Source organism: Anser anser (genome assembly GCF_964211835.1).
Source record: "Anser anser genome assembly, chromosome: 3".
Lineage (NCBI taxonomy): Eukaryota > Metazoa > Chordata > Aves > Anseriformes > Anatidae > Anser > Anser anser.
This window is the reverse complement of record NC_139722.1, coordinates 113,035,042-113,058,475: the sequence shown is the minus strand read 5'-3', so window position 1 is coordinate 113,058,475 and position 23,434 is coordinate 113,035,042. Positions and strand designations below refer to the sequence as shown.

Here is a 23,434-nt window from a genome sequence, read left to right as displayed (position 1 = left end):
GTTGGTTTTAGCAAAAATGACATGGGAGCATTATAAGAGAACGCTTAATCCGTCATCTTGTTTTTGTGTGAAACAAGAGCAGTTCTGTACAAAGTCAGGTATGGCTGTTGCGTGTCTATTATCAGGTTCACACTTTAAGCAAACTCAAGTTTTAGTGCGTTCCCGTCCTCCCTGTGGCCAGATGCTGAGTCTCCCCAACACAGGGGCAGTGGCAGCCCTGGCGCGATGCATCCGCTCACCTCGGTGTGCCAGCAGCCAGGTGCAGGACACTGCTCCTGCAGCCTTGAGGTCTGCAGATATGAGCACTGGGGCTTGAGGGGATGAGGGTCAGTGCTTGCCTGTCTGCACCTGAAATTATTCCCCTTCTGAGCTTTCAGGCTTGATAGCTAGAGAAGCATAGCAGCGGTAATAACTGTCTTAAAGGTTTGAGGGGTGTTGACTCGTGTGTGATTTTGCCTGCTAGCAGCACTTTGTAGCCCAGCACCTGGGGTGTCTGGTCCCACTGTGTTACGGCCACGAGTGTTTCAGCCCCATGTTGATGCAGCTAGGCTCTGTGTTGCAGCCCAGTCCTATGCTGCATCTCGTGTCACGAAGCAGCATCCCAAGACGCCTGGGAAAAGAGCAGATATCAGCTCCACCGTGCAAAGTGCAGCACCTGTACGAGTGCTGTAGGGGCAGCTGATGCGAACAGCTCACAGCATTTCTACAGCTGAGATGAGTGTGAAACACTGCATAGAAAGCATTCAAGATGTTTAATTGAATCAGAATTGTGTGCCTCTGGTTTTATTCATTTTAATACCGAATCTTAACCAATCTCAACTTTTTTCAGCTTGCATGCAACTCAGTCTTTTGTAAATGAGTATTTTTAAAATATCCTTTCAAATTGCTCGAACAGTTTGAAAGCAAGGAAATTAAAAAATTGAGAACTGTAATTCCTACATGGCCTGCATAATACAGATGAGCCTGTATTTCTTGAGTACAAAGAAACGCAAATTCAATCATTTCCCTTACATCAGAACTTTCATTCCTAGACAATAGTATGGGCGCAGGCTGGAGAGTACACGTCTATGCACAAATCCTGATTTATATCAGTATTTTTTAAAAGTTTTAGGTGATTGTACTTGTTCCTTTATTAACCTTACCTTTAATTTACTATAACCTTTATTTAAAAGCAAAACAAACACAAAATTCTGTTCATGATGGGACACTGGCTAACACAGCTTCTCCAGTTAACCTCTTCCCTCCTCAAAGCCACTTGTGCCATTTTTCTTTGGGTTGCATCAGTATTGCCATTGCCAAATGGCCAGTGGAGGGAGGCACATCGATGGCACGCTGTACTACCATTTCATACTGAGCCATTTCCACCTGTATGTTACATATGGACAAATACGAGTTATATTCCACAGAGCAAGTCTCATGCGGTCTGAATACACAACTGGTTTTCAGATTTGGGAAACCCAGGGCCAACTCTGTTAGCTCACAACTTTCTCAAAGAAAAACATGTCGGTTTGCATTATTCCTGCCATATGTTGTAGGCTTTTCTTGGGTGAAAGAGGAGAATGCTGTTTACAGAGCAGTGAATGTCATGCTATTCACTAATCACATAATTTACAGAAAAGACGAAGTTATGAATTGCAGAGCCTAGAGGTGCACAGGCGAGAAACTGCTTCCTGCACCACTACCACTAGAAAAGGGCCACTGATAGGATACTTGCTGCAGGAAAAGCAAGAGGTACAGATGGCCAAGGGAAATAAGCTTGCATGCAAATAGCTGTTTATAGCTGTGTTGGAGCAGGTTTGGCTGTGTGGCACCCTGGTGTTGGAAGGCTCTTTGTGCTACTGTCTCCTAGGCTGAGAGCTGGTAATCAACATTCATTGTGAATATGCACTGCCCGCTAGTAGGGTTACTTAAATACATGCAAATCTCTGTTTTGAAACCTGAGAGCTGTGCTTTCTGTTCTCTGAAGCACGCAGCTAATGTAATGTGCCTTTTCTTCTCTGAAACTTTTTTGTGCTGTCAAAATCAATGAAATCCCAATTTTGATTTCAGTACCTGTGTGATACTGATGCTATTTACATAAATAAGGTAATGAACACACAGAGACCCTGGGAGTCAATTGCATGGGTTGCATGTGCATGCTGTTGTCCTGTGTGGTTAAATGCCTGCTTCAAGCCTGTGCGACAGCCAGATAAGTGCAGGCTCTGCTGGTGAGAAGCCCGTGTCCAGGACCTTGTCTCTGCAGCAGCCAAGGGCAGGCATCCCAGGGGGCGTGTGGGGCTGTTCTCTCACTGCGTCAGCTGCTAGCACCCCTAACGCAGCAGCAGCTTGCCTGATTCTGTGGAAATGCCACCTTTTTGGAGATGTATGACATTGGCTGAGACATATCTATGAATAGTGTGCTTTATCTAGGCAGAGCTGTGGCAGAAGCGGTTGAGAAATTCAGTAGATCATGGAAACTGGCAGAACTGACAAACTCCATGAACAAAGTGTCTGGAGTCACTTAAGCTACTGATCTGCAGTGTCCCCAGTGTTAGCTGCAGCCTGCCCCTCTGAAAAATGGGGGGGGGAGAGGCAAAAGTGGAAGCTGTGCTGCTCGGCTTGCCCTCTGCAGCATGGAAAGCTCTGCGCAGACAGGCGGCCAGGCAGCGCTTGCAGGTAGCTCTTTCCAATCTGATTTGACATGGATCTTCTGTATCCTACATGATGCTGTGGAACATATATCTGTGTAGGAATAAATTTATTCTTGTTGGAGGTCTTGCGTGCTGCATTGCTCTTGGGAACTTGGAAGTGACAAAGGTGCCTCTTAAAAAACAAAACAGGAGAGTTTGGCAGAATTCAACTCCCCAGTTTTGGCCCTTGTTTTTGTACTTTGTCATACCAATGGATTGTGTTGGGCAGAAAAGGAACTCTGAGAAGCAGAGGGTCATCCTCCAAATACGTGTGCTTATCAGGCTCGGGAGATAACGGTGTTTAAGATAATTCAGTTTTCTCCATATAAATGAAAACTTCAGCTTTGGCACTTTTTTTTTCTATTTTATTGATTTATGTATTTTCAGAGCTGCCTTTTTTTTTTTTTTTTTTGCAAATGCATGATGTATGATTATTTTTTTTCCAAGTATCTTCTGCAAGGATATCATCCCATTAAATATTTCTCCCTGTCTTTGTTTTGTGAATAGCTGAAGAAACGTGAAACAGCAGCAAAGAAGAGAAGACCAGAAGCAAGGTGCCATCTGAATGCAGTGAAGGTGACTGCAGCAGACATGTCTCTGGACAGACAGATGCAGAGCAATCCTGGGGGCTCTCCTCCTCCCTGGGCTGTCCCCTCCTGCTTGTTGATCCCTAACCTGGGCACTTTGTCGAAGCAGAACCTGGGGGCTGTGGAGAGTTGCCCTGGAGACGCTGGAAGGTGAGATCCTGATAGCCCTGTTGGCACTGCAGGGCTGTTGTCAGGCCACCTCGGCAGTCGGCAGCTTGCTCGGAAGCAACCTGCTGCAGATTACAGCTTTTGATTTCAGAGTTTCAAGCAGTACCTAGTGTTTCTTTAAGTGGCTTAGCGGGATGTATATTTTCTTTCCTTTCTGTATTTGCAACCAGCAGGACGCTTTGAAGAACGTGATGGGGAGACACAGACTTCAGACTTGGCTTTTGGGGTCCTGGGATGGAGCTCATCGCTGCTTGGCCCAGGGGAAGGAGCAGAGGGCCTGCTGGCAAAGAGCTGCTGCTGGGCATATACCCTAGGTGCAGTGCGAGCTGCTGAGTGCCATCCAGAGGCACTCTTCTCCCTCTGGGTACCCTGTGTCCGTGGTCTCGGTGCCTGCAGGAGTTGTCCCGTGTTCCTGGAGACCTGTGGGGAGATGTCCCCTGGTCTCTGCTCCCAGTGCCCTGCTCTGCAGCGGCATCTGGCTGCAGGGTGGGGAAACAACCCTGCAAACCATGCAGCGCCCCTCGTCGCAGATGGCAGCTGCTGAGTGTTGCATGCCAGTGAGATGGCTGGAGAACACACGGCAGTGTGTAAATGGTGCTGCCTGTGATACACTAGGCAGTGTCTATGTATAAGCACAGGAGTCTTTTCAGTCTTATATGTAATGAATTGTACAGCTCTGAGCATTTCTCTTGGAACAGAATGTCTAAATCCAGGCACTCAAAATGTAATTCAAACTTGAAATTCGAAGAGCATCAATAATCCTACCTCATTTTAGATATAAAACTTGCTCCCACTTGCTTTTCATCATCAGTGGAGAATAAATTCCCCATGGGTGTGCTCACCTCTCTTTTGATCACAGCCTCAGGTGAGTCTGTTCCTAATGCACTTCCAAGAGCAGGTGGTATGAATCCAGGCAGAAAAGGAGATACATACGTAGTTCAAGCTTCTGAAAATTGCCCAATCCCTAAAGCTGGTGAAATTAGACTAATTTCTTTTTTCTTTAATTTTTGTAACAATGGCTGTGCATTTTTGCTCACTGGTTCCCTTACTTTTCTTCCATACTGCCAGATGATTCATGTCAAACTCACAAAAACTGACAGTCAACAACCTACTGCTCATCAGAGTCAGCAGCATCTGCTTTTGGGGATAAATTTCAGATTGTTTGTTTTCCAGCCCTAGGGATGTTCCAGTGCTTTAGCTTTCATAAGCACTGGAAATCCAATGTTTGGGTCTTCTGACACAGCAGTGGCTGAGGCTGGTGTCCGACTCCATCCTCCCAAGCAGGATGTTCCTCTTCCTGGCGCTCCCAAACACACAGGTCACTCTGAACAGCCCAGACACTTGTAATACCAAATAACACTTAATCCCCAGGATCTGAAGTGGAAAACATTGTGAAAGCTGGAGACAGACCAGAACCACAGCTTCCAACTGCGGTCCCAGCCAGAGCTGTGTGGTGCGGCCCAGGACAGCACAGCAAAATGCGCTGCCAGCACCTGCGGGGCTCGCTGCGGAAGTGCCACTTGTGGGTCTTACCCCCGCTGTTTCCAGGGGGCATGCTGAAAACCAAGTCTTAGGGAGCAGTCATTCCCATGCTGTCCAGAGTGCTTTGGACAGCCCATTACTTTTAACAGTGTTAAAAGGTATGGGGAGCTGTGCATTTGAGGACTGTCAAATAATTCACTACTGACTTGCATGCCGTGGCAATTGGGTACTTTTCCTTCTGTGAGGTGAAAGAATCCTGACTTTCTCCACCTGCCGTAACATATGTTCCTGTTCCATTGCTTTTAGCAGTTTCCCATGTGAGAGCAATGCTGGACCCTGGAGGGGCTTGCTGGAGATCTGGGGGCTACTCACCACGGCACCGCTTTCCTGGAACTTCAGAAGACAGGAAAATGGGGAAAGTGGAACTATGACGTTGGAGACCTGTGCTGTTGAATGCTGAAACAACCCAACCAAAGCCATTGGATGCAGATGTTTGCATGTGGCATCAGCAGAAAGAGGGCTAGTGGGGTTTCTGTGCATCTCACACCGTAACCCTGGCTGAGCGAGGGACTCCTGTGGGCAGACAGCAGCAGGATGTTCACTGCCAGTGTGTGTGCTCCTTGCCAGAAGTAAGTCGAGATGCTTCCTTGAACTTGCACTTCAGTTCTAGACATTGCCCAGCAAGCTCGTGATGAGGATGTTTCCCATGGGCCATGCCCCACCTGTCTTTGTGGCAGTGTCTGCGTCTGTTTTGGTGCTTGGCCTCTGCTTTGCTGGGCAGCCCCATCTCTCCACATAGGTCAAGTTAAGGCAAAGGTCAGCTACCAGTCACTTTTCAAGTGGAACACATCCCTCTAGTAAACTTTTTAAAGCACGGAGGATCTCAAGAAAACAAGCAATGCTAGCCCATTGCCTGTTTGCTCATCTTCCCCTGAGGTACTACAAGACAGCTGACAGAGCAGAACTAAGAGGCCTGAACTGAAACACCTGCCCGTGCAGCTCACCCACCTCTCCTTTGGAAGCTCATGCTAGGCTGCTCTCCTGATGTTTTTGTTCTCAGGGGTTCCATGAGTCACCCACTCTGTGTGCTGGCTACCAATGTGCAGCAGCTGCTCTGCGTCCTGCAGCTGGTGACGTTTGGACTCATCAGAGGCAGGGCAGCCTCAGGGAACCGCAGCTGGGCAGCTGGAGCTGGGAAGCAGCAGTCTGCAGATCCACTCTCCTGTGAGCGTGAGAGATGAGGAAGTTTGGGCAAGCTGAGGAAGGGGACATGGGAGCTGCCAGCTGTGTCTCTGCCTTGCCTCAGAGGTGGGGGTACCTCTGACAAAGTGAGCTCACCCAGGGATGTGGTGCCTCCTACAATGAGAAAAAACACTGTAAAATACCTCCGAGTGCATGGGTTTGGTTTGGGGTCACTCGAGCAGCTTTGTGATGAACTGGCTCCCAAGGTCTAGCTGCAGGAGTGTCCATTTTAAAATATGTGGTGCACCTGGATGGAGCGTGTGGTCCTATGTGTGTCCTTCACTGCCCGGAGCCTGGAGTTGCTCACACCTGTCTCCGTCCCCCTGACATGCAAGGGGAGAGTTTAGCCCCTGTTTGGATAAGTGATAAATTCTGATTTTTGACATTTTAGGGAAGACAAAACTAGAAACGCTTAAAAACAATTAAACAAATCCTTGGCCTAAACCCACCAGTGGCTGCTTTGCTGAGGGGTTCAGAGGCAGCTTCCAGCTCTGGCAATCTCCAAGTGCTGGCTGCTGGTAAAGGCTGCGCTGGGTCCATATATCTGCTGGTTGTGCCCTAGGCCTGCACCATTCCCTTGCTCTCTGTTGTTCGCCACTGTCTGAGAGAGGATGCTTGTGCCACAGCTGTCCTTACCGTGATGGTGATTGTTGTTCTCAATCCAAATGCTTGCTATGCTTGCATTACTCCAGAATATGAGACTGCTGCAGACAGCGTGGGTCTTTTGAAGCCTTCCCCTTCTAGCTTTTTGCTTATAACTGCTCATTTAGAAAAACAGCATTGATACCAAGCAGGTGGTGTTCACGGTGGCAACAACTTGACTTTTTAAAAAGCTGAAATGCTAGCTGTGGTCTGCCCAATCCAATCTTTACTTGTATTTAAAAGAGCTGTCAACACCCAGTGTAGAGTGAAGGGCTTCATGTAATCTTGTGGAGTTTACATCATTTTAAACATGGCCAGGATGCACAGGTTGCTGTGCATGAAGTTGTACCTTTGTTGCTGCAGCTGGACTCGCATCCCCAGACACGCATGGCCCTTTGGAGAGACGGGACCAGGGGCTGCCCTGTGCCTGGTCCTGCTGGTGTGGTCCTGTGGGACATCACACATTTGTGTTCCCACCACTGGGCACTGGGGACCTGCAGGAGATGAGTCAGTCCCACTTCAGCCCTGCGTGGACTGCAGCCCTTTGGAACCTCTCTGCCTGCTCCACAGCTTCTTCCTGAAACCAGCATGGCCACAAGAAATTCCACCAGCCTCTGAATCCCGAAAGGTAGGCTAGCAAATGCCAGATGAAAACAGAACAGTCACTTCAGAAGTCAAAAAGTAAATGTGTGCGCTTCTCAGGGAGAGGCAGGAGGCGGTAGAGCAGCTTTATTCACCCCAAGAGAAAGGCGTGCTTATTCCCTGCCTGACCGTGACTAGTGGGTGCCCAGACCTGCAGTGCAGCTGGTGCAGGGCTGAACACTGAGAGCATCCCTGGTACCCTGCAGAGCTGTGCTGGCTGCAAACCTTGCACTGTGCCTGGCTCCTCTCTGCCCTGTGCTCTGGTGACGTCTGATGCGCCACTCGTGGGGGCTCTGCCTGTAGCAGGCTGTGAGCATGGGGTTGCCTCTGGACTGCTCTACCCAACCAGTCTTGTTCTTGTGCTCTTCTTTGCTCCACGTGGCAAGGCAAATCTGAAGTCAGATGGAATGATTTTTTTTCCCTAAATGCTGCAAATGGCCTTATTTAGCAAAAAGACACGGTGGTTGGGTTCGTTTTGTCTTCTTGGGTTTTGCTTGTTTTTTTCCCAATGTATTTATAAACGTAGAGGGATGAAATTCAGGAATGATGAGCAAGTGGCTGCTTGCCTAGCCCCTTTCTACAAGCTCAGGCTTTCTCACCCTTTCATCCCTGTTCCCTGCCCTGACCCATGGGAGGCAGCTTTGCCAGTGCCCACCTGGTCACCATCCATCAGCTGCAGCCCGAGAGTGGCTCTCCAAGGGCCCAGGGGTAAAAAGCCTGTGAGTCCTTGGGGCGAGATGGCGATGTTAAGCATGGCACAGAGGGACTGGTGGTACAGCCCTGCAGCAAAGTGAGCTCATTAGTCTGCGGTTTTAGTTATGGCTTTGGTTATTTACAGTTCAATATACATTTTTGGCAGCCTCCACGCACCCACAGTGTAGCTGTGTGCTAACAAGCGGTTGCGCATTTACAACCAATGCGCTTGTAAAATTACAGTAAATGCCTCTTGGTGGGATTTCTGTGAGCATCCTGTGGTGCTCACGCATAGCAGGCAGCCTGCGAGAGGTGCCCAGCAGGTATCAGGATGACGTGCTGCATCTGAATGCAGATATTTCCCATAACTCTTGTTTAAAGTACCAGCTGACAATGGAGTGGCTGCAAATCATTATGTATTGTAATTTTCACTTGTACTCTGGCAATTTACTGCAGGTCTTATTTTTCTTCAGAAGTGATTTTTATTTTCTCAATAGAAAATTTCCCAAGGAAATCTCCTTGGCAACCAGAAATTATGTTAGGAGTCCTGCAAAAATGTACTGCTGGTTTTCATTGACTACTGTACCCAAAAGAGGCAATAATTAAAAAGGTAAAAAACCTAAATCAGTAGGTATCTTACCAGCATCTCTGTTCAGATACTGAAGCCAAGGGCTCGACTGCTCTGAAAAAAGTAGGATTTTACAGGTGGAATAACATGGAGAAGTCATGCTACTAGAACAGGCCACTTGGAGAGCGAGGGGATTATTTTAATCTGATAGGGTAAATACTAATGAATTCAAGGACAAATAATATATGACTATTGATTTAAGTGCTCAAAGAATCTCTGTCAAAATTATGGCTGAATAGATGACCTCCCAGTTTCTTCCAACTTTGGAGCCGGTGTGATGAGTTCTGAATTAAAAATGCTCTGATTTAGACAGAGCTGTTCTCAGCAAATCTTGTTTGAGATGCTGGCTGCAGCTCCCTCTGTGCCATGTTGGTGGCTGCATGGTGGCAGGTTTTGGACTCAATAACTTGCAACACTTCACTGACCTGCTCCCTTATTTCCTAGGCACAGCTGTGCTCGGTTCAGCAAGCCCTCTTCTTGTTGACCATCCCTCTGCAGTAGGTCTCTGCTCCGGTACCCGTGGAGGCTGGGGTCTCACCCATGCCCAGCTCTTGCTCTGAACTAGTGAAACAAGTTTTATCAATGCTGCCTTGTGTAGGTTGGTCTTTTTTGTGTGTATTTTAAGTGGAAAACTTCTTTGCTAAAGATGAGCACACCCCTACCTGCCGATGAACTGCTGCCATTCTGGGTGAAAGGAAGTCACATCCAAGCTGTGGTACTACTCTTTGGCAGCTGCTGGTGGCCCAGCTCACCCTCAGGTCCCTCTGGAAGCCTGTATGGCTACAGGCATTGCAGTGTCCTGTGGCAGAGAGCACTGCTGCCTCTGTGCTCTGCTGGGTGTCTTCTTCCATTGTGCCACCCTTTGGCTCTTGACACCAGCAGCTCTGCTTTCACCCACAGAAAAAGTCCATTGTACTATTACTGTGCACCACCAAGAGAGCAGCAGTCCCTGAAAATGAGAAGAAAACACCTTTTTTGTCCCACGAGCCTCAGAGTGGTGTCGAGCAATGCCTCCTATGGGAGCCAACCTCCGCATCGATCCCCTCGCCCATCCCACACTGCTGCTGCTGTCGGTCTCCACAAGAACACAGTCCCTTATATCCAGGGCTGTTTTCTCCACTGAGTTAGCCAAATTCCATGTTCAGGACAGTGTGGAGCAGCACTTACAGCCCTCCCTGATGGATGTACCTCCTGCCCCACTGGTGGGACGGGGAGCTCTTTGCTTTTGAAGTCACACGTGGGGATTGGTGGGGTTTGTTTTGCATTTTGGCTTTTGTTTTGCTGTTTCAGTTTTCATTTGTGAGTGTTTAGTGTTGTTTTTTGTTTTTCTGAAACACTTTAGCTTTGAAACAAACACAAGAAGCTGAGGATGCCAACCTCTGGCTTGGAAAATCCAGCAGAGGAAGGAACTAGAGCAGAACTTTTCAAAGCTCTGGACTTAGTGTCTGCACAGACCTAAATGTTGCCTTTCAAAGAGTCTTGCTGTTTATTTGTAGAAACATATTTTTGAATGATTACCATTTTACTAAGCAATTTTTCTAAGGTAAATTTTAGCAGATGTGGCTATGCATCCTGCCATGATCTTTCTTCAAATCGTCTTCTTTGTTTCCTCATCTCTTAAAAGTTGCTTGCACACTGGCTTTTTTTAATCATTAGTGTTGAAAAATGAGCAAAGGTCTGCCCACAGATGGTGCTTTTTAGCTGTGCTCTTGCCAAGTGCTGATCCAAGCTTGAGCACTTGTGACCATGTGGAGTTGGGGGATGCAATGGGGGGGATGCGATGCTTACTGCGATGGGGGTGTGATGCAGGGGGGTTCTTTGCAGTGCACGGCAGGGCTCGGCCAGGAGGGTAAGGACCCCAGGCTGGTTCATGGGGCAAACGCCACAAATGAACAGTGCCGTCTGCCACAGAGCTGAGCGTCCTGAGCCACTGCGTGTTAAAAGCTGTATGAAAAGGAAAATACCTAGCTCATGGGTTCTTCTTAGTAAAACCAATGATCGAGTTGTTGAAAGATGTTGTCAATGGTATGAAACAAAATGTGTCATTGAAAATTTTTGGTTGGTTGCATCAGATTTAAATGAAACTTTGGCTAAGAGCATCTTTCTATGCACTCTTGCAGGGAAATGACTGCAAAGCAGGAGATTTCTCTCCTACAGTGGTGAATGTCTTTTGTGTTCAAATAAGAGCTGCTAGGTGGTGATTTACTGGGAAATAAGGTGATTCATGCTTTTATCCCTCCTTTCTCTGCCTCTTGCTGGTCCGGTGAAGGCCTCTTGAAGCATTGCTGTGGGTTTTGGAGGTGGTTTGCACTCACGCTCAGCACAGCAGCGGCCAAGTCACCATGGCTGCTCCCCTGTGGCACTGGGTGGCTGCACCAGCCCCACATGGTGCCCCCCTGGGAGCTTTTTGCAGCCGCTTGTCACACACTTTTTTTTGGCAGGTCCCATATCCAAAACTGTCTTGTTGCTACGATCTGGGGAGGTTTCGTGTGACTCACATGTAGCTCTAGACTGTCTGCTTATAGAGGAATTAATGTCAGAAGATGTCTTTTTTTTTTTTTTCTCCTGTCCCTAACCCTTTGTAGACCTATCGGGATGCTCCCATCACGAGATGTGTCAAATTGAGCAGCAAAGGTGCCTGCCCATTACGCTGCCAGGAAAATCTTGCCTTCTGTGCTAGTTTTAATTGTGTTGCCTTCTCAGAGTGGGTAAAACCTGGCGGCAGGCGCTGCAAAAGAGCAGACGCCTCTCACAAGCTGAACAGAACCAGGATTTTCCCTTACTGCACAAACCTTGCTCATTTTTACGATGCTGTAGCAGTACTAAATGTGCACAGTGCTCTTCTCACAACAAGAGTGAGTGTGAAATGGTGCAATGCACTGAGCCCAGCCTTGGAGCATGCCTCAGCGGTGCTGCTGTGCCTGGCCGTGCTCGAAACAGACGCTGCTGTGCACTGTCGGATCAAGTACGGGGTGCAGTAATGCTGAGGTGAAAGGCTTTTGGATGGATGCATTGGTTCTTTTGTATGCAAGGAGGGAGCAAAACACGTCACTGAGACATGCAGCGACAGAAATAAGCGCAGCTATGAGAGCTCGCGATGTCTGGGAGCAGAGCGTCATGGCAATGGCGCTGCGAAGCGATCCGTTAAGCTAGATCCCATTGCTTTGCCTTCCAGCTTAAGGGCAGCACTGGGGCAGTGACTCACTGGACCAGCACCTCTGTTGTCTAAAAATACGTCGAGAAAATATCTCACAATGGAATTCCTGTAAGTCACCCTTCCTAACAAAAGGGCCTACGGAAAACTTACACTGGAGGACGCAGCTCTCATCTCCCCATGCAAAGAAACCACTTAAAACAGAGAGCTCCTTCAGTGCGTGCAGGAGGGACACTTCAGGGAGCGCCAGGCAGGATGTGGCTGTCCCCTCTCAGCCCTTAGTGGGGTCCCCTGCCCGGAGTGCAGCCATGAGCATTGTTAATAAGAGACAGCATGGCACTTGCCTAAGAGAACCTGTTATCCTTGCAGGCTGTGGGTTGGGTGGAAGGGGCAGGCAGGTAGGAGCCTGACTCCATGATGAGTCCTTCACGAGTGTGCTGCATGTCATGAGGAGCTAGGCTCTGCTGGCAGCATCTGTGTCCAGGCTCCAGTGGGCTGGGAGCTCCGTAAGGCAGCAGCCACAGCCTTCCCGTTGCCCCTTAGCTGGAGGGCAGCCGAGAATGCTTACCTAATTCAGGTAACCCCATTTCCTCCCTGTTTTCACCAATTTGTCTCCCATCCAGCAGCCTCTGGCCTGAAAAAGCTGCTGTTTGAAGGTTAATAATAGCTTTCGGAACAGTAATTACTCAGCATCGCTTCCAGCGCCTCACCAGATCTATTTTTGCACTGGTACCTTGACGGCGTGCCCGCACCCTGCCCAGCAGTGGCTGAGAAAGCCCCAGGGTCCTGGGGCACAAGCAGGCAGCAAGAGAAATGTGCTCTGGTGGGTGAGGTATGGAAGGGTGCTGGGCACTGCCGTGCCTGCCCCCAGCCACTGAGCATGGTGCAAGACACCCTTGGCGTCCGGCAGAGCGCAGCCATCGTCCACTCTCACCTCTCTGGCATTTGCTGCACAGGCTGTTCTGGGCTGTGGGCTCCCAGCCAGAGCTGCAGAGCTGGATAGCACACGTAGACAGGGCTGTAACTCTTCAGATTTACGTCCGTGTTCTTTATGTGCCTGTGGTGAGACGCCCTCTCAACTGCCTTGAAATTAAGACTATATTTTTTTGTGCTATTTGGGTCGCTTTCTCACATGCCTTCTGTTCATCAGGGTTTAACAGGGGTTACATTCTTTTTACAAAATGTTTCCAAAATGAAACACTGTTTTTTCTATGAGTTTTTATTGTGGGTGGGAAAAGGATGGAGTGGGTTTGGATCTTGCTTGAGGCAGTTCGTTAGGCACAAGGAGGAGGTTTACAAATGAAAGGGCAGTGAGGTGCTGGAATAAAGTTTCTAGTAGAATTTAAGAGCAAATTAAGTAATTCTTTGCAAACGTTAGGATATGGGTACTTTTGCCTTCAGGAAAGAGGATGGATGTCTCCCATCTCACCCTCTCTTCTCTGATTCAAGCTTGGTATAGAAAATCCCTGTCTGTGTCTGTAAGCATGCTAGCAAGAAGCCATAGCAGAAAACCTTTTAATTTACATGAGGGGTTCTGGAAAATTGTGCATCAACTGCTAAGATGGTTCTGCTGCTTGCTCTGAACACAGGGGAGACGTGGAGGTGAGGAGAGATCCTGGGCTCGTCTCTTGTGTTCACGTGCAAGAAGCACCCCAGCATGAGCAGGACTCTGTGTAGGGAGGCAGCCCTGTGCGTGACATGACATCTTTCCTGGGACTGAGCAGTCCCAGGGCTGGAAAACTCAGTTGCAGCCTGCAATTGAAAGCCCCTTTCCAAGCTATGCCTATCTAGGTGAATATGCGTCACATAATTCCTGACTTGCTCTAGGGTGGAAAATATGGAACATTAAAAGTTGTCAAAGGGAGCCGCAGACAGCAAAGCAGATTAGTTGCCTTGGGGGAGCTCTGCTCTCCTCTTTGTTGCTGCTTTGCGGAGAAAGCCGAAAAAGCCCAAAGCTTCAATGAGCAATGGGGTGTGGGTGGCCAGGTCCTCATGGCTGGTGGTGGCAAGGGTGCACATGGGGCATGTGTGCTCGTACAGGTGGGTCATCCGTCCTTCTGTATCTGCCAGGTGCATGAGACCTGCCTCTTTTCAGACTGCAGATATCATGCACCTTTCTTCCCCCACCTGTCCCCCCATCTCGTGACATTGCCTGTGGGTGACATCCTGCGACTTGGTGACTCTGCTGTTGCTGCACTATTTTAATAAATGCACACCACTGCTTTTGATTCTTCCTGCTTGTGCCAGGAGGCAATATGTTTTGGTTCCTGGTATTGAGTTAAGCCATCAGATGTTGAATTGAATACTTGCAATTGGATCCATGCTGCTAACAAGAGTTAGTAAATCCTTCCCTAGTTCATCTGCCAAAAGTGAAGGGAAATGGCAGGCCCCACTTCTGCACGTGGATTTATTCCCAGTGTCACTTGTTCCAGACCAAGAGCCAGCATCCACACATGGCTAGTGGGCTTTATGAGTGTCCAGAGAGCAAAACCAAGGGTGGAGACCCTCAAGGTGCAGCAAGCATGCTCCAGGGACTCTTGCGCAGCCAGGTTAAGTGCAAGCAGATGACAGCCCGCCCTGTTTAATCGCCATCTTTCTGTGCGGTCTGTTCCTTCTTCCCAGGCACTTGATTACTCACAGCAGTGAATGAACCCCCCAGAGGCTGGGAGGATTCTTTTGTGCAGCCCATGAAGAGGGAGGGGGCAAGGGCCAGAACCAGCACATGGCAGGGGAGCGAGGGCAGGCACTGCTGGCCCCTTGCAGACATTGCTAACATCCATAGGGTGCCTTCCCTGCGCAGCCTGTCAGATGGTGCTGGATGCTCCCTCCTCTGCCTCTGGTGACTAGCAGCCAGCCATGCGAGCCTGTCCGGGCAGTGGGGCAGGGGCTTCTGAGCATTGCAGGATGGGCAGCAGGGAGGGCTGGGACCTGAACTGCCTGTTCTGCAGTCTGGTCACCTCTAGCATCAGTCCCTGAGCTCCTCTCCAGGGTGAAAGGGGACAGATCTTGCAGGGAGGGGTGAAGCAGCTTGCTAGAAGGCAAGGCACTTCTTGTAGAGTGGTGGAAACACTTCCTTGCCTCAGAAGTTGTAAGATGGGTGCCAGGGGCTGAGTGTTTTTCTGGTGGTGTTTTGTCGCAATGGCTCTGGAGGTTGCCTCCCAAGTGTTCCTGTGTGTTTCAGCGTATTTTTTCAGGCCCCACGAGCACTGCAGCTTATGCTGTGTTTTCCCAAGCCCAATGCTGGGGCCTGGAAGCAGTATGACAAGCTGACTTTTCCACTAATCTATTAAACATCTAGAGTACAGGGACTGCTGTGTCCCCAAAACAGTGTAGTGTGGCAGTCCCTCAGTGAGGATGGGGAAGGGGAGGACAGAGAGCAGATGCCTGCAGGGCATGGGCACCTCGGCGCCTGCTCTGTCCTGGTCCCACCTGGGAGTGCAGAGGGAGCAGGGGGAGGAGGAGGCACATGCCTGGGATGTGGAGCAAGGCGCAGCATGAGCAAATGCGGCACCCCTGCAAAACGTGGTGAGAACAGTGTTATGAAGTAGCCTTGCCTTAGAGCAGACAGATCTGCTTGCTTGTTTGGCCTGCTTTGTGTGCTCCTAAGCAGTAGGAATGCAGTTTGTTCTTTTTAGCAGGGTATAAACATTTACTTTCTCCTTTCTGACCCTATCTCTTTGATCTTCTCCATATACTTTTCCAGCACTGCCCACTGGCAATGGAAAAATGCATTAGCCTAAGCTAATTTGTTTTTCCTTTATATGTAAGTGCATTAAGTCTTGGGAAACGGGACAGCAAAGTGAGATTGTGGAGCTACAGGGCAAATTGGTGCATCCACGACACTCTGGTGAGGTTTTGGGTGCACATTAGTGGCGGGAGGGAGCAGAGGCTCGTGTTGGTATACTTGTGCCTTTTCTCTTTAGTAGGATTTGCTTTCTCTTCTTCAGTGCTAAAAGATCCATTACAAACAGATTTTTGTTGTTGTTTGGTTGTGTTTTTTTTTTTTAAGAAAAAAAGGTCTGATTGCTCTGCCCTTTCTGGGGGCTGTTTTATGTGAGTAGAAAAAAATAAGAGGAAAAAAGAAAATTATGAAGGTTTATAAACATAATGCAAGTAGCCAAATTGTGACTGAATATAAATCAGCTGTTGCTTTGCTGGATTCACTCAGCTGTGTTGCTTTTGAGCAACAGCGTTTTCCCTGTGTGTAGTGCTGCAACCTGCGCTCTGGCGAGCGAGCAGGCATGCTCATGTTTGCTGGTCCGGTCCCAAGGTGCATGCTCAGCACCTGGGCAGGTGGGCAGCCTGATGCTCCCAAGGGATGCCTGAGGGTCCTGCTGCGCCTAGGCTGCTGCTGGAGCTGCGGCCAGGCAGAGCACGGTCCAGTTCTACCTCTGGACACTGCAGCGCACCAAGCCACAGAACTGCTGTTTCCTTAGTAACTAATGTATTTCAAATGGAAAAGGGTGCAGGGAGGATGTCAGAATGCCAGCATGGCTAATTGTACCACTGCTCAGCTGCTTCTCCTGAGCACAGCAAGTGTGGCCCGAATTCCTGCAAGCGGAATATGAACTGACCCTGTCAAACAGTGTGGGTTTGCCAGTGGAGCAGGTGAGACAGAAGGCCTCTGTGCTCAGGAGTGGGTGTTCTCCACATTCAGGATTCATTCATTTCTTCCTGCTAGCTTCAGAGGTAACTAAAATACCTGTCCGTCTTCAGCTGTCTGAAATCCACAGGAAAAAAAGCAACGTGTGTTTGGAGGCTGGAGCTGTGCTCAGGCCAGGTGCATGAGGCTTGCATGGTTCGCAAAGGAGCCCGCAGCTGCCTTCAGGAAGGACGTACTGCCTGTGCTGCACACTGTACCTTGCTTCTGAAGTGCCTGTGCGGGCATGTGAATTACGGACCTACTCGTGCGTGCAGCTCCCTTGTACACACAGTAGCAGGCATTTGCAGAACAAGAAGGTGGGCTTAATTTAGTATTGCACTGAAGCATTTCACAGTGCTCCTCGTACAAGCATACTGCATGATATGGCATTCAGGCAGTCTTTCTATGCCGTGCCCCCCCCCCCCCCCCCCCCCCCCGAATATTTTTGTATTTTGTATATCATAACAAGCTGGCAGTATAACAGCTTTGCTGTTGTTTCTTGATAGGGTAACTCAGGTAACTCTCCTTTTGTCCTCAGGACAAAGCTAACACCAGCTGACTCTGTGGTGTGTGGGGTACATGCCTGCTCCCCTGGGTAACATGGCAGCACTCCTGCTGATGGCTTCACTGTCTCTGCACCCTGCTCCATCTCCTGCCTGTGCCCAGCCTTGTAGCCAGGCCAGGTAGGACACAGCAGTGGTGCCCTGTGTTGTGCAGGATATGGCCTCCTGGAACCAAGAGGCCCTCTGACATGTCTTAGCCAGGTCTGAAGACATCAGCTGGTCACCTCTGCGTAGGACAAGGCCCTGGGAGACCTCTGGGAAAGGTACAACCCAAGGCTGAGAAAGCACATCTTGTGCTGATTCCATCATGTGAGAGCATCCTAGCACTGACAATGCTACAGCAGCAGTGCCTTTTGGGACATCTTCTGATTGCTTCTCTGCCCTCCCACTGGTCAGATATCTGAAGGGCAACCAGCAATTTATTCTTCTGTTTCAAAAGTGATAGGAAAAGGGTTTGTTCCTTGCATTGCTTTTGTTTCAAGTAATTTGAGGTTGAATGTTTGTGACAGGTCACTTGGAATGTTGCTTGTTGCAGTCAAAATACTAAAGAAGGATTCAAGTACTGTAATCTGGTTTCTGGTTTTGACAGCCATAAAGCCACAGAGACGTTAAGGAATCCTCTGTCTCAACGTTGCACACCTAGGAGGGAAATAACCTATTTCTGTCTGCTGTCCTGAGGTCTGTACACTGCTTGGGAAGATGGGATGGGACTGCAGGCTTCAGTAGTAATTATGGGCACTGTGACTTCTGCAGAGTTTAGGTTGTCTCTTGTGCTTACTCTTTGCACTATAAATGTTGAAAAAAAAAAAAGGTCTTGTTTAATTTTAGTTAAAATGAGTGCGTTGCTAAGGCAAATCACTTGAAAAGCGCCTGTCAGAGCAGTGCTTGGAGGCACCAAGTGTGTGTTATCATTATAGATAGCTGCCAATACCAGCTTTTATTCTGCATCTCTGACCCGGGTTTCCCTCGGGTCCTTGGCCATGCATGTGGCCAAGGGCTGGGGAACTGGCACCACATGGAGAAGGGGAGCAAGGCAGTCATAAGTGATGGTGCTGCTTCAGCTTTCTCCTGAGCACAGCACCATGGGACCTTGTATTTTGAAGCCTCACAATGCTTGAGTCAACCTCAGGATCTGGGGGGCTTGACTCATGGTTTCTGAATAGCTGGGTTTGGCAGCTCGGTGTTTGTTGGCTTTCTGCCCAGATGACTAGCTACAAAAAGACATGTTTGGATTTCTGCAGTGTTCATAATTTATGTCAGAAAACACAGCTATGTGTTTTTAGGCAGACCCAAAAATAGTCATTGTGATACTGTTTCTGTATCATCTCAGTTTAAGAGAAAGAAATGATCCAGATTCCAGCACCTTTTTCTTACCCCAGCCCACACCTGGCACCAGGGATGTTAAGGATGTGGAAACCTTTCTAACTCTTACTGTGCTGCCTATATCTTGATGTCTTCTTAAAAGTCTTCCTGCTCCTGGAGATAGGAGAAAGTTTCTGATATTGCCCTTAAAAAAGTAATTTCCAGCACTTTTGCTGGGATGACATTCTGAAGAAAAAACACAATAATGGGATAGGTAGCTAGCTAGAAATCAGCTTTAGTTTTAAGCACACTTTTTCAGCATGCCTTGCTTTTAAGGCTTGACCCCACTGGGTCATGGGAAGCACATGCAGCACTGGACTCTCCCCTGAATGCCTGCAAGCAAGCACAAGGTGATCTGTGGGTGCAGAGCTCGCTGTGAGGAGCCACCTCCACCCCAGGATGTTCCTCCCGTTATGGCAAGCACATGAGGAGCCCTCCCTTTCCTCCTCTCACGGCACTGCTGCCATAGTGATGCCATGCTGGAGAGCATCCCGCTGAGCTGCTCTCTGGTGTGGTTTGCGATGCAGTGTTCGGGCAGCAGATGGCCCAGTCCTTGGGCACAGCACTGTTGCAGGAGCTGCTGCTCACTTATGACAGCATAGCTTTGCATAGCTTTCTTCCAACCCTCTGGGCTAGTTCTGCTCCACTCCCTGGCCTCAGGCCATGCCCACTCAGCTCCACCAGTGCCTGCAGGTGTCAGAGGTGCTGACCAGGGCCCTGGTGGCTCCTACACCCACTGATGCCTGTCACAGCACTGTGTGCGACGTGACATCTCCCCCCGTTGGCTGTCTGCTCCTCACCATCCCACCGGCCCTGGGCTGTTGTGGGCCCTGCCAGCTTCCTGCTCTCCCCCATCTTTTGCCAAAACCAGGCCAAAGGTGCTGCCAGGGCTTTTCTTGGCCTTTGCCCCAAATCCTTCATCCTTTGGCCCTGCAGTGAGCTATCGAGTCCTTCCACATAACCTGTCTGTGTGCCTCCACCATAGCAGCACAAACCAGCATCTCTGAAGCTTCTCACAAAACTTCCAGCACCTTCCCATAAAGTGCCTGAAGTTTCGTTCTCCCTTTCCTTCCCTTCTCAGCCTCTCCACATGTCACGCATGCAAGCTGTCACCTCTGGGGACCCTCTTGAGGGCTGCTAGCTGTCCTGCTGCAGAGCTTCTCAACATCCAGCCTGCGCTCCATCACTACTCCCTTGCTGCTCACCCTGTTCACTGCAGCCATGGAAAACAAGTTTTTCGCTGCTCTCTGCAGCAGCCTTTCATGTATTTAAAGCCTGCCTTTGCAGCTTACCCTCACAGTGGTGCCCAGCCATCTTTTTGCCAGATGAAATATTCTTATCTTGCCTGGGAAGCAAGCTTCTGGGGCTCTGCTGGGCGTGCTGTGAGGCAGTGAGTGTGAGTCTCGGCACGGTGCTGCAGCCAGATGTCGAAACGGCTCCTGTCTTAGCAGTGCTTCACTGCTGGCACCAGCACGAGTATTTTTAGGAGCGGGGTCTGGAGGAGAGGCAAAAGGGTGGCAAGCTTGCTTGGCATGACAGGCTCTTCAGCAAGTCTCCCTTTGGTCCAGGTTAAACTACATTGTGGCATCTGAGCTCAGCCTCAGCGAGAGGGGACAGGCCAGTGAAGGTGGCAGAGCATATACATTCCTAGTTCGTGTGCATATACGTATGCTTGTGTATGTACATAAACTGAAATTTGGTGCTTTTTTTCAATTAAAATATTCATAGACTTGCTAAATCTTGCATTTCTATCTTATGAAATTCAGGGAGCTTTAAAGTCCAAGTTCTTGTAGTCAAGAGGATTTGAGTTCTCTTTTGTCATATTGTTTGCTATTTTCCAGTCATTTCTACCCCTTTTGGTTCTAGGGAATAACACTTGAAAGTGTGACTAACTGCACGTTCAAGTAGCAGGAGGTAAAGAACCCACTTATTCTCTTAGAAAAAAAAAAAATCATCTAAGTCAAAGCCGTGGTTTTACTACAGCTCCATTTGTTACCCCAGAATATTCAAGCTGCCTCCACTACCCAGCCTTGTGGCTGCCCGGCCTTATAATTACCTTAATTTCTGGTACTGGCTGACAGTTTTCTCCGAAGCATAATGTACTGGCAGGGTCTTGCTCCCCAGAGTAATCCATGCAGCCCCCATGCCAGCAGCCACACAGACATGGCAGGGAGCTGTGCTTGTCATCACATGCCTGTTTTAAAGCCTTGCTTTAAGTCCTCCAGGAGGTGTTGGTGAAGGAGTTGGGGCTGCTGAATCACCATGCTTGATGGGATGGAGAGTAGCTCCGGGCCAGGAGCAGTTTCCCACCCCTGATGGTGATTCAAGTGTTTCCTTGCTGGGATGTGGTGCCTGGTTCCACAAGGGTAAAGGCATATGCACAGGTAAAGCAAGTGGCGAGAGAGCGAGGTTAGGCCAGAGGGAACAGGTAACTGGCACGTGATGAGAAAAATCAGAAACAGACTGAGGAAGAGAGAGAGTAAGCCAGGTAATGAGCAAACCTGGATTTCTCCTATTTCTGCCCTCCCCATTAGCCATGAAGCTGAGCTGCTGCTGCTGTTTGGTTTCCCAGGTTGGCTGGGTTGGAGCAGCTGGCCTTGGGCTTCCAAAGTGTTCCTGCTTTGCAATCAAAGCAATTAACAGCCAAATCACTTACCGACAACAAGGTAGCTCTGGGAAAGAGAGGAGAAAATGACTTCCCCTCCTATCCTGCAAAAAGAGGGTGAGCTGTGGTGGAAAACCACCCTTGTGCTGCCTGGTGTGAGCGCTGCTATGTGGCTGCGCCCCCTGAACAGCCTAGCCCACTCCCTCACTCTCACAGGTAAGCACGTACTGTTTGCGCCTTGTGCCAGCAGCGTATGCTGAGGGTGCATTTGGGCTTGGCAACTTCTCCGTCCTCCAATTAATAAATCACCTGCCATTTTAGAAGTCTTGGTGTTTTTCTTGTACCAGTGATGTTCAGAGAGCGATGAAGCCAGTGTTGTTTTAGCAGCCAGTGTATGTGTTGCAATAGCAGCCATTAATTGTTGCATGACAGCAGTGCTTCTGAACCAGGATCAAGCTCGAGCACATCAAGAAAGGCCAGCCTTGGCCTCGAGCAGTTGCAATATCACATGAAAACAGGAGAGGAAAGTGCAGTGAGTGTGGAGGGAGTTCTGGTGCAGGTCAGAGCAAGGACACAGCAGAGCTAGGAATAGAAACCCATTCTCCAGGCTCCTCAGCCCCAAGCCTTCACGTCCTTAGCCCTTGTCTCCTGCTGACGTCCCCCTCAGCTTACTTCAGGCCCGCTCTTCCTCTCAGCTTGCTTGCCCCAACTCTGTGGCTATGAGAGGCTTGGGGAGCTGGAGGCCGAGTGTGGCTGGGGTCCTGCCTCGTGGTGCACAAGCCCTTGCAGGGGCAGGCTGTGTGCCCACCGCCCAGCTGCTTGTCCAGCACTGCTGGGGAATATGGATGGTCCTTCCTGCTCAGCTGCTGGCGGCTCCTGCCCCTGGTGCAGGCTCGGCAAAAGCTGCACGTGCTTGTGGCCCTGCAGCTCTTGGCTGCAGCTGGCCAAGCCCAACCCAGATCAAAGCTGGACCTCTCACTCTGCACAGTGTGGCTGGGCTGGGAGAAGCTGCAGGGTGTAGGCAAGGAGAGGTGCGGGCTCTTTGAAGTCACGGTCACCAGCGTGCCCACGAGGAGCTGTAGATTTCCCTCTGTGGCCCTGGGGAGGGTGTCAAAATACTGGAGAGCTGGGCCTGGCAAGGGAATGGTGCTGCCACTGGGGCAGGATGGTGCTGCCCTCAGGACCCCAGCCCCCTGGGTGGCGAAGGGGCACGGGTCAGCCCCAGCTCCTCCCTGGTCCTTGTGCAGCACAGCCTCTCAGAACCAGGGCTTGGCTTCAGGGTTTTGCATTTAAAGCTTGCTCATTTTATTGCTGTTTTCCATTGCTTGCTTTGCAGTTGGTTGTCGGTGACTTTTTTAATTGGCTCACAGCAGATAGTAGGAGATTTTCTTTGAGCACATCCACTAAGTCAAACTTGTATCTAATTTAGCATATGTGGCATTCACTGGGAATGAGTAAGTGCTTTAATCACTTAATGATTACCAGTTGCCTCTTACTGCTGTAACAAACTGGATTGAAATCACTTCCATGTTATCTTACTTTCCTAACCTCTGGGTTCCAAGAGCTCAGAACAATAATGAGTGAGTGGTCAGAAATAAAGCATTGTGTTTGCTGAAAAGCAAAGTTTGGTGAACTGTCAGCTGGACAATCGATTCCAGCATGCGATGCCCAGCAGCCCGCTCACCTTGAGCCAGATGTGGGCAAAGCATTGCACAACAGAAAACTTTTTTTTTTTTCCCGCTTGTCCATTTAATTTCCCTACATGCAAATTTCCACAAGTTTGCTTTGAAATTGCTTGAGGTCAGCAGAGCCTCTCATGCTGAGAACTTCTGGAAATGATTTGCAATGTAAGCCTGCAAAAGGGCTTCATGCCCAGTGAAGATGCAACATTTCCACCTCGGATGCTGCGCTGAGCTGGCTTTGGAAGATCACACCGAAACATCTGTTTGTGGAAGGGGTCAGGTCACTAATTCATCATTAGGTTTGGTAATTCCAGGTTGTCAAATGTTTTTCAGCATAGCCTAACTGTGACTTGTTCCAGGTGACCTGCTGTGGCTCCCGCCAGCGTTGTTTGCTCTGAGCCTGTGACACAATTGTTGTGTGGTGTTGACCCAGCTACTTCACATTAAAACTGAGCCAACTTCAGACCTGTGTCATTTTAAGAACTGGAATCCCAATATAGATCTAGTACCCTGAATTAAAGATGTAGGCGAGGGTCCAGGCAATGTTGCTGTAAGCGTTAAGTGCCCTCTGCTGCGGACTTGCTGTTGAACCTCAGGTAGAAAAGCCATGTGAGCCTGGGCTGCTGTTTGTCTGGCTGTGTTGGTTTGTTTGCTCGCATCTTGCGGCCACAGC

The 23,434-nt window shown here is 49.3% G+C and overlaps 1 protein-coding gene across 1 annotated transcript in view; it reads left to right on the top strand.

Annotated features, from left to right (window-relative positions):
- RIN2 (Ras and Rab interactor 2) overlaps positions 1 to 23,434 on the top strand; it is a 349,998-nt gene that overhangs the window by 20,747 nt on the left and 305,817 nt on the right. The window contains exons 2-3 of the mRNA XM_083832276.1: positions 3,177 to 3,406; positions 5,213 to 7,418. The gene's annotated coding sequence lies outside the window, so the exon portion shown is untranslated. The remainder of the gene's footprint in view (positions 1 to 3,176; positions 3,407 to 5,212; positions 7,419 to 23,434) is intronic.